We start from the raw sequence: 12,388 nt of genomic DNA, 5'->3' as shown, positions 1-12,388 counted from the left end.
ACATAGTTTCCCCCAGTCTCTGCTTATGGAGCTTCAGTATAAGGCTGTTATGTCATTGCCAAGATCTCAATCTGAGCAGGAGTGTTCTCTGTATGGTCATCCGTGTGTAATCCGTTTGCAATGCGATGATACGATTTCCTCTCATCTATGTATCCGTATGACGTCCGTATGGCATCCGTATGTCATGTGTGTGCCTTTACATTTCTCACTGACTTTCCACATTAAAACAAATGGCTCAATGGCCTGAAATAAATAAAAACCTAATCAAGGAGCATATTTATTGGCTCCACAACAAGTTCCCTCCTCCGATCTTTGCATTAGAGTCCGTGCTGATGTTTTAGTATTGCTACTTTGTGTGCAACATGTCTGACAGGTTCTTTTCCACTGGGTTTTGTCCCAATGTTTTGGGGATCCTTACCCAGTGATTGTGGATCCGAGGAGGCAGAGACTAATGTGGGTCCATCCACTTTTGATGCTACGGCTCACTAAAGGACATTTCCACTGTCTGTATGCTCCTCTATGCAGCCATCCTGATAAGTTCAACCAGTATTGTCGGATGAGCTTGCCAACATTTGACATTCTTCTGTAGACTATGTGCCCTGGTATCACCTTCAAGGACATCAAGATGCGCAAATGTATTTCCACAGAGGAGCGTCTTTTACTTACATTACGGTATGTATTCATCCTTTATTTGCCTAATCTTAAAAGTTTTTATTTTTATTTAAAATACACTGTTCCCTTCCTCTTGTTATAATTTTTTGTTTTTTTCCTTTTGTCAAGTTAAATTGCTTAATCACTAGTGATGAGCAAGTGTACTCGTTGCTCAGGTTTTCCCAAGCACGCTCGGGTGGTCTCCGAGTATTTATGACTGCTCGGAGATTAAGTTTTAATCGCCTCAGCAGCATGATTTACAGCTATTAGCCAGCTTGATTACATGTGGGGATTACCTAGCAAACAGGCAACCCCCACATGTACTCAGCCTGTCTAGTAGCTGTAAATCATTCAGCTGCCGTGATGAAAACTAAATCTCCGAACACTAACAAATACTCGGAGGTCACTTGAGCGTGCTCGGGCAAACCCGAGCAATGAGTACACTCGCTCATCACTATTAATCACATTTTGCCTTTTCCATTCCCTGCTGTTTGTAATTTTGAGCTGTTCCTTAGGCATTGAATTGTGTTGTCTTTTGTTTAGACAGGGCTTAGTTTGCTATGTCCATTACTTTGATGATGTCCTAAACTGTTAAGATGATGCGTGGATATGTCCTTTTCTCAAATTTTTTCTTATTATTTGTAGCTTCCTATCCATTGGTCTCTCCTATGCGGCACTTCATCTGGAATTTTTGATTGTGAAATCCACCATCTCAGGCATTGTCCATTATACTTGTACAGAAATATGGTCCCGGCTGCATAATTCTGTAATGCCTGAGCCCAAAAAAGAAGATTGGCTGCAGATTGCCAGTGGCTTTGAGGATATATGCCAGTATCCAAACTGCATAGGATCCCTGGATGGGAAGCACATCCGTGTTCATAAGCTTCCAAACTCAGGGTCCCAATATTATAATTATAAACAGTTTTTTCTGTAGTGTTGTTGGTCCTGGTCGACAGCGCATACAGGTTTATAATTGTAGATATTGGGGCGTATGGAAGAACTGGAGATTCCAGAGTCTTCAATTCTTCCATAATGGGTCAGCAACTGCGCATTAGTGATTTGGACCTCCCACCCCATCAGCTACTAGGGTCTACTATGGAAGCGGTGCCTTATGTGATGGTTGCTGATGAGGCTTTTCAATTGAACCACAACATCATGAGGTCATATCCACCTAGAGCCCTGGACCACCGGTGCAGAATATATAATTATCGCCTATCCCGCGCACGATGATTGGTGGAGTGTGTATTTGGAATACTCTGTGCCAAATGGCGGGTCCTGCAGTCAGCCATTCAACTTAGCGAAGGGAATGTGAATGTGGTAATTAAAGCCTGTAATATACTTCACAACTTCACCAGAATCCATGACTGTACATCAAATGATGGTGATGATGGTGCCGATGGAAATAATGGCATGGCTACTACACATGTACATTATCCACGTCGTCAGCCCTCTGGACTTAAAGTGCTGGAATTGTTTACTAATTTTGATTTACCAGAGGGATATACTCCATGGCAAGACAATGCAGTGTCTATGTTATGATTTTTTTTAAATAAACTTATGTTAATGAATTAAGTGTGTGATGTTTTTGCCTAATAATTTATTAAATGGGAAATTAAACACATCATCTATATATTTGTTAAAGTAGAAAAAACACATTGAAGTAACATTTTTTTTTACTCAAAACAGGTTTGTTTTACACCAAAAAAAACAGGGCAACTATTACAGGGCAACCATCAACTTAAAACAAAACAATTTAGTCATTAGGAGGCTTTTTTTTACAAATTCTTGTATGTAGGTGATGGCGGGAGGGCACCATTAGTGGTTTGTATATTTTGCGGCCCTACGTGATTGTGACCCTGAGAGGTGGATGTGGATTGGCATTGGCCATTTGTGTAAACCCCCCAGAACGGCCATGTCGAGCCTACCCATGATGTGACCACTCTCCTACAGTGGGTATGTTCAAGTGGCCATATTGGGCAGGTGCAACTGGAGTTGTAAAATGCTCATGTTTTGGGTGTTGTTGGTATGGGACTTGATGTGGCTGTGGTGATGGGATACATGGTGGAGGTGGTTCTGTGAGTGCTATTGTATGGTCATCCTGGCTTCCAGGCATGTGTAGGTGGTGGTCGCTGGACATCTGCCATCTTTCTAGGTACAAGACCACCTGAGTAGGATTATTAGGTTTGGTGCATGAATCAATCAAAATTTGTATGGCACATCTGGCCCGCAGCCTCACCTCACTGGGGAATTGTGCGCAGATACTGTGCAAAACACCGTACATATGCCTCCTCACCATCATCATTGACAGTGCGTGATAGATGATAATCCAAAACACCAGAGTCTACTTGGCGCCTGTTACCGGCTGTTGAAAGCTCTCTCCTGTGTCGGCCCCGGCGTGGGATGGCGGCAGCCTAGGGTGAAGTATCCAGGGGTAGCATAGGACTACTAATATGTCCACGTTCATCTTCTTCTTGATTGGTCTAATGTCCAGCAGAAGGTCGTGATGGTGGTTGTTTTGTTGATTATATTGCAGAAGAAGGTCCAGCCACCTCTCTCTTCAACTTCAACAGGGTCCAAGTTAACCGTGGAGTCAGATGCTGTTTCTCGTTCAGTAAGGTTGGAGACAGTTCTGTTTATTGTCACAAAGTTAAAAAAGAAAATAAAAATAATCTTGGACGTTAAGGCCATGTGTAAAATGTGGGCTCACGCATGCACTTACGAACCTAGATCCATAATGGGAGCAAGGAAATTCAATCTGTCATAATAGATATATTTGCTCTTTTTAGTGGTCGCTGCACCACTCCTGGTGCGCTGCTGGCACTCATGGCGGTAATGATCATGGCAGCTGCGCCACAGTCTAGTGACATCACACACTGCAAAGTAACACAGTAAATGTTTATAAATTTGAGCACCATGTTTGCATTTCAAACTATAAGTTAGAGTATAAAGTGGCATGCTACTTGCCAAATGTAAAGGGAGAAACAGGCCAAATAGTCCACATCACGAATGATGTGGTGTTACGGCTAGCGGAACGCACCGAGTAAATAGAGCTGTTTATTATAAATGGTGCGTCCACTGTGCAGGAGGAACCTGCTGCTAGTGAATGGTGGCACTGTTTGGCGGTATAGACTAGCTCTGTTACTTTACAGAGTAGCCATGAGAGAAAAGCACAGCGCCCTGTTAGCCTCACAGGAGCACAAGCTTGCTGCCGAACTGATAGCAGTCAGTGGTTATGCACACACGCAATCTCCTCACCGGAGGTGCCGGTATTCTAGGGGCTTATTTCAGCCAGGTCCCTGAATCCATTCATACATAACCACACTGGCGCAAAGCACATATTTGGATTGATACTAGCGCATGGCCGTGCGGCCATGCAAGCCTTTTATAGCTGCAGCAAGTAAAAGACCTTCCTAGAAGGACCAATGAGAGGCTGCCACAGAGCCTGAGCACCTTCAGGACCTTCCTGGAGAACCAATGGACTTTGCTGCAGTATCCAAGCATGTGACCCTCGATCTCCAATGAGAGATCTTACCCTGGGCATGCTCAGAAGGAGAAAAGCAGGACTTAGTCCCAAAAGCATCTGCTCGCCGCTGCCCAGCACTGGCTTTAATGGCAGAAGCTGGAAAAGCATTAGTAACCCTTTGTACAGAGTCAGACTGAGCGAGATGCTGGGACCGACGTCTCCGCTGAGCAGACTCCACTGTGGCAGGAGACGAATGGGAGACCACAGCGGAGATGGCCCGAGATTCCCCCTGTGCAGAGGCGGGAACTTGACCCCTAACAGATGTTATGTTAATTTGTTGCTGCCTTATTACTTAATAAAAATTTATTTTTTTATTTTTTTTGCTTACTAATTTCCTGCTGCATCTCACGTGGGCTTTCATCATAATTGGGGAACATCTGGCTACTTATTCGTCCCCAAGCTGCGGTCCGCATAATGGGCGTCATGTTGGTCACATATTTCCTTCCTCTCCTGCACCAGAACTATCAGCATTTCCACATTAATATGTCTGGCCATGTTGCTGGTATCTGTGGAGGCGTATTCCGGACTTTTTTTTTGAGAGGTTGCCAGGGAAATTTGCACACTAAAGCTTCCTGATAATGGATGAGGCAATTTCTTGTCACCTGGAAAATGCTGGTGTATTTCTCGCAAGCAACACTAATGGTCCGTGCAGTGTCCGATTTCTTTCACACCCATAGACTTGCATTGGCGAGACTCGGCCGATATACACGTAAAATCGCAGCATGTCACTCGCATGCTGAATATGCCCAAGGAATAAACGGTGATGTGAGCTGCCCCATAGATTAACAGTGGTCTGTGTGCTATGCAATGTTTTATCTCATAGCACTCGTTCACATTCTTCGCTAGTGTGATCCCAGCCTAAAAGTTAATTCCATCATTAATGATGGGAACCAATATGAAAAACCCAATTAAAGAGCCTAAACATAGGAAATGTACAGTGGGGAAAAAAGTATTTAGTCAGCCACCAATTGTGCAAGTTCTCCCACTTAACCCCTTCTCGACATGTGACGGAATAGTACGTCACATGTCGGGACCCCCGCTTTGATGTGCGCTCCGGCGGTGAGCGCACATCAAAGTTGCGACATGTCAGCTGTTTTTTACAGCTGACATGTGCGCGCAATAGCGGCGGGTGAAATCGCGATCACCCGCCGCTATTAACTAGTTAAATGCCGCTGTCAAACGCAGACAGCGGCATTTAACTACCGCATCCGGCCGTGCGGCCGGATATGAGCGCATCGCCGACCCCCGTCACATGATCGGGGGTCGGCGATGAGTCAGGAAGGTAACCATAGAGGTCTTTGAGACCTCTATGGTTACTGATTGCCGGTGGCTGTGAGCGCCCCCCTGTGGTCGGCGCTCACAGCACACCTGCATTTTAGCTACATAACAGCGATCTGATGATCGCTGTTATGTAGCAGAGCCGATCGGCCTGTGCCAGCTTCTAGCCTCCCATGGAGGCTATAGAAGCATGGTAAAAGTAAAAAAAAAAAGTTTTTAAAAATGTGAAAAAAATAAAAAAAATATAAAAGTTTAAATCACCCCCCTTTCGCCCCAATCAAAATAAATCAATAAAAAAAAACCCCAACCTACACATATTTGGTATCGCCGCGTTCAGAATCGCCCAATCTATCAATAAAAAAAAAGCATTAACCTGATCGCTAAATGGCGTAATGAGAAAAAAATTTGAAACGCCAGATTTACGTTTTTTTGGTCGCCACGACATTGCATTAAAATGCAATAACGGGCGATCAAAAGAACGTATCTACACCAAAATGCTATCATTAAAAACGCCAGCTCGGCACGCAAAAAATAAGCCCTCACCTGACCCCAGATCACGAAAAATGGAGACGCTACGAGTATCGGAAAATGGCGCAATTTTGTTTTGTTTTGTTTTTTTGCAAAGTTTGGAATTTTTTTTCACCACTTAGGTGAAAAATAACCTAGTCATGTTAGGTGTCTATGAACTCGTAGTGACCTGGAGAATCATAATGGCAGGTCAGTGTTAGCATTTAGTGAACCTAGCAAAATAGGCAAGCAAAAAACAAGTGTGGGATTGCACTTTTTTTGCAATTTCACTGCACTTGGAATTTTTTTCCCGTTTTCTAGTACACGACATGCTAAAACCAATGATGTCGTTCAAAAGTACAACTCGTCCCGCAAAAAATAAGCCCTCACATGGCCAAATTGACAGAAAAATAAAAAAGTTATGGCTCTGGGAAGGAGGGGAGCGAAAAACGAAAACGGAAAAACGGAAAAAGCTCCGGGGGTGAATGAGAGAGGCCTGTAATTGACATCATAGGTAGACCACAACTATGAGAGCCAAAATGAGAAAACAAATCCAGAAAATCACCTTGTCTGATTTGGCAAGATTTATTTTGCAAATTATGGTGGAAAATAATTATTTGGTAACCTAAAAACATGCAAGATTTCTAGCTCTCACAGACCTGTTTAAAAGACACTTGCCCACAACCTCAAACAGTCACACTCCAAACTCCACTATGGTGAAGACCAAAGAGCTGTCGAAGGACACCAGAAACAATATTGTAGCCCTGCACCAGGCTGTAAAGACTGAATCTGCAATAGGCAAGCAGCTTGGTGTGATGAAATCAACTGTGGAGCAATAATAAGAAAATGGAAGACATACAAGACCACTGATAATCTCCCTCGATCTGGGGCTCCACACAAGATCTCACCACGTGGGGTCAAAATGATAACAAGAACGGTTAGCAAAAATCCCAGAACCACATGGGGGGACCTAGTGAATGACCTGCATAGAGCTGGGACAACGTAACAAAGGCTACCATCAGTAACACACTGCGCCGCCAGGGGTCTCAGATCCCGAAGTTTCAGAAGTGTCCCCCTACTTACGCCAGTACATGTCCGGGTCCGTCTTAAGTTTGCCAGAGAGCATTTGGATTATCCAGAAGAGTATTGGGAGAATGTCATATGGTCTGATGATCAAAGTAGAGCTGTTTGGTAGAAACAAAACTCATTGTGTTTGGGAGAAACAGAATTCTGAATTGCATCCAAAGAACACCATACCTACTGTGAAGGATGGGGGTGGCAACATCATCCTTTGGGGCTGTTTCTCTGCAAAGGGACCAGGACGACTGATCCGTGTGAAAGAATGAATGGGGCCGTGTATTGTGAGATTTTGAGTGCAAATCTATTTCCATCAGCAAGGGCATTGAAGATGAAACATGGATGGGTCTTTTCAGCATGATAATAATTCCAATTACACCGCCAGGGCAACGAAGGAGTGGCTTCATAAGAAGCATATGAAGGTCCTGGAGTGGCCCAGCCAGTCTCCAGATCTCAAGCCCATAGAAAATCTTTGGAGGGAGTTGAAATTCTGTGTTGCCCAGCGACAGGGCCAAAACATCACTGGTATAGAGGAGATCTGCATGGAGGAATGGGCCAACATACCACCAACAGTGTGCGCCAACCTTGTGAAGGCTTACAGAAAACGCTTGACCTCTGTCATTGCAAAAAAATAATAATAACAAAATATTGAGATGAACTTTTGTTAATGACCAAATACTTATTTTCCACCATAATTTGCTAAATAAATCTTGCCAAATCAGCCAAGGTGATTTTCTGGATTTGTTTTCTCATTTTGACTTTCATAGTTGTGGCCTACCTATGATGTCAATTACAGGCCTCTCTCATCTTTTTAAGTGGGAGAACTTGCACAGTTGGTGGCTGACTAAATACTTTTTTACCCACTGTAGATTAAAAAGCCTTTATTTGTGTACAATTGGGTACGTGGTGGCAAAGAAGAAGAGCGTATACAGATATAAAAAATATGAACCAAAGAGGTTTTGATGAAAGAATTATAGCGCCACTGGACAGATACCAGGAAATAAAACAGCATTAAATGCTGTTATAGTTATGATAAATCGTTCAATAGTAACCCCAATACATGTATCAAAAGAGATGACTAGAATAGTAGCTCAAGAAAATTTGATAAAAAGTGAGTAGTGTGATGTCAATAATTGCACATTCCCTTGGACCTGTGATAAATTAAATGTAATATTGCACAAAGCCTATATAACAGGTGTACATAATCCATCACTGCTACACATACAAGGTATCTATATGAGGAATACTGTGTCAAAATTGCAAACGGAGAAATATCTGGATCATTTGAGGTCTTGCAGACTGTGTGGTGCTCATTGGGGTGAGTCACTGTGTGTGACTGCAGAATTATGAGTCCCCACAGCGCAACCACTGTGCTGCTGGGATTTGCTGGTTTCTGACCTGAGACCGGAGTGTATGTATGAGTTATACATACTACTGGCCAGTGGGTGTGGCCTCACTCTCCATATATTTGGCCAGCCACATTATACAAGTGTATGGAGAGCGAGGCCACACCCACTGGGAGGGAGTATGTATAGCTTATTTTTACGCGCCGCTCCCGGGGCAGAAACTAGCAAATCCCCACAGCGCATAATGCGTGCGCTGGGGGTATTCATAAGCCTGCAGTCACACAGACTGCAGACTTATTGATTTGGACCTGACAACCCCTTTAAAAACTGTATTCTTATGTGAAAGACATCACAAACACATGTAAAATTGCTAAGTCAGAAGAAACAGAGAGACGGCATTTTTTTCTCATCTTGGAGTAAGCTGAAACTGTTACCACTTAGGGATGGATGATAACCATGTATCTGTTTAGCAGATATATATTATCATTTTAACAACACAGTACTTTAAGGGTATGTGCACACATTCAAGATTTTTCGCGTTTTTTCTCGTTTTTTCGCGATAAAAACGCATACAAAACGTATACATATGCATCCTATCATTTAGAATGCATTCTGCAATTTTTGTGCACATGATGCGTTTTTCCGTGAAAAAAACACATTGCGGTAAAAAAAGGAGCATGTTCATTAATTTTGCCAATTGTTCACGTTTTTCACGCTATTTAATGCATTGGGAAAGCTCCGGGGAAAAACGTGCAAAAAACGCGCAAAAAATGCGAAAAAAACGCATGCGGATTTCTGGCAGAAATGTCCGGTTTTTGGCAGGAAATTTCTACAAGAAATCCTGAACGTGTGCAGCGCAGGCGCCGTGGACGTTAATGAAGGCACAGGTGGTGGCGCACGGAGGGGCTGAGTGATGGCTGAGAGGCGTTTGTGTCTGGGGGGGAAAGACATGCCCCCCGGACAGACTATAGGTATGGCGGGCAAATTAAAAAAACGAATATTGCAGTGTTGGAAGGGACCCCAAATAAAAGAGCCACCTTGACAGAATGCAGCATTAGTGCTGCACAAGGTGGCTCTTTTACTTAAAAACGACTGGGGGGTGACACGTTCCCTTTAAAGGTTGTGTTCCTGCTTTTGCTGTGGGCTCGCACGCCAAGCCCATATCTTTGCCCGCACAGGGCAAGGAAGCGCGTCATTCATCCCGCCAATCAGGATGATTGCTGATGACCCCAATTACTGTGATTACTGCTGATGTCTCGCCATTGGCCAGAATTCATGGGAGATAGTGATTTCTGCTATGCATAGTAATGCTAAAGCCCTGATACCTATAGCACAGCCGATCAGATGATTGCAGCTTCAAGTCTCCTAAGGGGACTATTACATTCTGTTAAACCAGAAATTGTTGACAATAACTATTTAATATCACCAACCCTTGCAGATATATTTGACAGCATAGAGCAGAATCCTTCTGTCTCCTAAGCTACCTAATATGTGTTTCACAGTGATACAGGGAGTATTAAACAGGCTGTCTACTGCTTTTACATTAATGACCTACGTCATCAATATCTGATTGATCGTGGTCTGACACTCGGCATCCCCGCCGATCAGCCATTATCGGTGTTAGCTGCAGCAGCGGATGCTGGCCGGAAGTACTCACTTGTCGAGCTGCTTCGTCTACTTGTCGCTGCCTGGACGTGGTACTTTACATCTTCCTCCTATTCAAATAAATAGGCAGATCTGCAGTATCAAGTGGCAGCCACTACAAGTAGATGGAGCAACTCAGTAAGTGAGTACTTCTGGCTGGTGGCCACTGCCGACAGCTGATCGGCGGGGGTGTCAGTTGTCAGACCCCGGTCAATCGGATATTGATGACCTATCCTAAAGATAGGCCATCAATTTAAACGTAGTGGTCAATCTCTTTAAATTAAATTAAATGAACCCTACCAGAGCTTTTTATGTTCCCAGTACTGAACGTTCTGAAAATTTTATTCAAGAAAGCAGAAGATTTTTATTTGGAAAAATGTTTCCGTTTGGAATTCACTTTACATGCAGCACCCCAAAAATTACTTTGTCTTAAAATTATGTGGAAGCGGAGACATCCAGAAAGTCTTGTCAAAGTAGAGTCATTGTGATTCAAAAGGTTTTATCATTTTCTGCCCAGACCTGGCAGGGACTCAATCCTGAGCAGGGTTCGCCCCAGATGCTGCCTCCCAAAGATTAATTTAACTAAGAATTTATTGGGAGTGGAGAAGTTGTAAACATTTGAGTCATGAAATACTAACAATTTTGCAGCCCCTTTCAAAGACTGCAATAAGGGACACGTGGCCCTTATTGCCTACTAATGACGAATTTCAAAGTAACACAAACTCCAGTTTCTACACTGAATAATATTAACTGTCACCTTGCTGATTGATGTTGTTCGTACAGATGCTGCAACATATGTAGTGGTGAATTCCATCACGTTGCAATTTTGCAAATTAACCAATGGTTCAGTGAAAACCGCAAATCTGGTGGACAGTACTTGATGTACAAGAACAGTTGAAGTATCTATACACTCTTCTGACAATGAAAAAACACAAAAAAAAAGCTTGGTTTGAGCTGGTATACATACAGCACATAAACACATGTTCAAATTGGCCAAAAACCATTCAAAACCTACAAGAAACAAGATGAGCAAAAACCCTGCTGTAACTAAATAAGTAAAAAGCAAAAGTGCATTTAAATAACACTGAGTTTTTAGTAATACTGGACCGGGTCCCAACCAGTGAACACCAGTCTAGAGAAATTACATTTAAAGACTTCCCTAGACTGGTGTCCACTGGTTGGGAAAACTCCGAAAAATACGTTATTTACTGCTGATGCATCACCCACAAGTCACATTACAAAAATATTTAAACACAGGATGTAATGTAACAAAATAGGTAAAAAGCCAAGGAAGGGGTGTGTGAGTTGTGAATACTTTCGCAAACTACTGTAAATGTCACAGAGCAATAGTAAATCTGCACCACTTTGTCAGGTACTACAGACATATCTGTGAAAAGCTTCAGTACTTTAGTTATGAACACATGTTCTTTCTAGCCTATTTGAATGAGTCTTTTCTATGTACCTACAATTTGCTTATAAGGTATTTGAAAATGGATTTTCTAATCCAAACTGCCCATTTTATTATTATTTTATTATTTGTTGTAGTCGTTTAACAATATGTTGCTTCAAAGTTTATTCTTTTGTGACGCTTTAATATTTTGATATCCTGCCTGAACTCAAGCATACTTGTTACACACCATTGAGTTATAGCAATGTAGAAAATCCATCTTTGTGGTTGGATAAACCACTGATACTCACCTTCTAGTGTTTTTATCTGTTTTTGACGCCGGTCCCGTCTATCTCTGTCAAAAAGTAACCTGCATGCAGCTCCAGCGTTTCATGGAGCCGCGTGGAGGTGACTTTTCAATGCAAGTCTATGAGAGCCTCGTTCTTGTACTGAGAGCTTGTCATGTAGCTTCTAAGTTCTGGCCAGTTAGAAGCCACTGTCACAAAATAACAACACAGGACCGGAGTTCCAACGAAAAATAGTGATGACACCGTAGGGTGATTATATGAACGAGGGCAGGAGGCTTATATTTAAAGTGCCACTCCAGCACTGAAAAAAAGACACCAGAGTGGTGCTTTAAATACAGTTGTTCACGTTACAATCATAGTTGGTAATATACAGTTCACAGCCGGTCCAGAAGTAGCCTGGCAGCTGATGTATTGAATGCCTTTATTCTTGCTACAATGATCCATTATGAAGTTTGTTTTCATTGTTTTATAAAATTTAAGCCACATATGAGTATCTTTGCCTTAACCATTTTATTAAAAAATTGATAATTCTTAGAATAAGTATGCAATGACAATACAGGAGAGTTTTTTGCATCAAATGTGTGAACATTAATGTTTCCTGGTTTACGCTTTGCAAGTTCATGTGAAATTGGCTTGTGGTTGATGTGCTATGCAAGAAGATCTAGTA

General features: G+C 42.6%; 1 long non-coding RNA gene across 1 annotated transcript in view; it reads left to right on the top strand.

The window, feature by feature from the left end:
- The window catches only part of LOC143781159 (uncharacterized), a 116,560-nt gene that overhangs the window by 81,356 nt on the left and 22,816 nt on the right, over window positions 1-12,388 (top strand). The window lies entirely within an intron of this gene.

The sequence above is a fragment of the Ranitomeya variabilis genome, chromosome 6 (genome assembly GCF_051348905.1).
Source record: "Ranitomeya variabilis isolate aRanVar5 chromosome 6, aRanVar5.hap1, whole genome shotgun sequence".
In the NCBI taxonomy this organism is placed as follows: domain Eukaryota; kingdom Metazoa; phylum Chordata; class Amphibia; order Anura; family Dendrobatidae; genus Ranitomeya; species Ranitomeya variabilis.
Note: the sequence above shows the minus strand (reverse complement) of the source record. Positions and strands in the feature narration are given on the sequence as shown.